This window comes from Malus domestica, chromosome 17 (assembly GCF_042453785.1).
Source record: "Malus domestica chromosome 17, GDT2T_hap1".
NCBI classification, from domain to species: Eukaryota; Viridiplantae; Streptophyta; class Magnoliopsida; order Rosales; family Rosaceae; genus Malus; species Malus domestica.
The window spans coordinates 23,699,650-23,701,305 of record NC_091677.1 but is presented as its reverse complement, the minus strand read 5'-3'; the positions used below and the strand labels follow the sequence as shown (position 1 = coordinate 23,701,305).

The following is a 1,656-nucleotide window of genomic DNA, read 5'->3' as shown; positions in this document are numbered from 1 at the left end:
GCCTTTTAGTAGCTTCAAATAAACTGAACACAACAGATTGATCTTGCACTCGAAGTGTAAGTGTTCTAGCCTCTACATCAATTAACGTTCGAGCAGTTGCCATGAAAGGACGTCCCAAAATAATCGATGTTTGCATATCTTCATCCATATCCAAAATTACAAAATCTGCAGGGAGATAGAGATTATCCACTTTAATAATTAGGTCTTCAATAATTCCCCTAGGATAAGCAACTGATCGGTCCGCTAGTTGTAGAATAACTGATGTAGGCTTGATTTCTCCTTGTCCTAGTCTCTGAAAAACAGAAAAAGGCATTAAATTAATACTAGCACCTAAATCAATTAAAGCACGTTTAAAATGAGAATTTCCAATTGTGCATGAAATTGTAAAACTCCCTGGATCTTGTTTCTTTGGGGGCAACTTGTGAAGCAGAACAACGCTGCACTGTTCTGTAAGAATCACTTTCTCAAAATCAACGAGCTTCTTTTTCTTTGTGCAAACATCCTTAAAAAACTTGGCATAAGACGGAATGTTCTTGATGGCATCAATTAACGGTAAATTAATCTGAACCTTAGACAAAGTCTTCATAAAATCTGTCAATTGTTGATCTTTAACTTTAGGCTTCAACCGTTCGGGATAAGGCATAGGTGGCTCATAAACACGATCCACAACAATATATGCACCATTTTCTGAACTGTTCAAATGTTGTTCAGAATCTTTGAAATTGGCTGAATTTTCAACATTTCCCGAATCTATTTTTGGCTGTGAAGCCACCCGCGAATTTCGAACACAATTTTCAACTCTATTATCAAAACTTTTGCCAGAACGCAAAACTCTAACTGCCTTGCAATCTGCACCTCCCCTTGGATTTGGTTCGGTTTGGCTGGGAAATGTACCCGGTGCCCTTCTAGAAACCTGCAAAGCAATCTGCCCCATCTGTTTTTCCATGTTTTTCACTGTTGCCTGTAGATTTTGAATTTCTTGAGTGGTAGTATTTGCCAATTTTTCAATTGCAACCTCCCAAGTAGCCTTAGGGGCAGCAGGTTGCTGTACCTGCTGTTGAAATTGAGGCCTAGTGTGCTGTTCCTTGTCCCACCTTAGATTAGGATGATCTCTCCAACCTGCTGGAAATTGTTAAATGCATTAACCTGCTCTGTTATAAAATCTGGAGAAACATCTTTATGCGGGCATCTCATAAAATCGTGAGTTATCATGTTGCAAATGCTGCAGGCAGCTTGTAAGGGCTGATGTACATCAACCTGGGAACTTGGTATTCTCTATAATAACATGTCAAATTTTGCATCAAGCATTTTCTCCATTTTTTCAATTTGTGCTGTAACATACGGAGAGCCGTTAGACATCTCAAAAACAGACCTAGATTGTGGCTGCTCAACTGCCCACTGCTGTGTATCTGCTGCCATTTTTTCAAATAACAAACAAGCCTCTTGTGCATTTTTGTCTTTGTACGAACCTCCGCATGAAGCGTTGACAAGAGTTTTTGTAGTCATATTCAACCCTCTGAAAAATATGTGCATTTGATTAGTAGTGTTAATACCCGAATGTGGACATTTTCTAATCAACTCTTTAAACCGCTCCCACGCCTCATGAAACTCCTCATTTGGTTTTTGAGCAAAAGATAAAATCTGAGTTCTCATATC

The 1,656-nt window shown here is 38.9% G+C and overlaps 1 non-coding gene across 1 annotated transcript; it reads left to right on the top strand.

Moving 5' to 3' along the window:
- The first annotated feature begins 1,551 nt into the window (after window positions 1–1,551).
- On the top strand, window positions 1,552–1,656 carry LOC114822816 (small nucleolar RNA R71). Its single transcript, XR_003771008.2, has one exon. It is a non-coding gene; the product is annotated as a small nucleolar RNA R71 (small nucleolar RNA).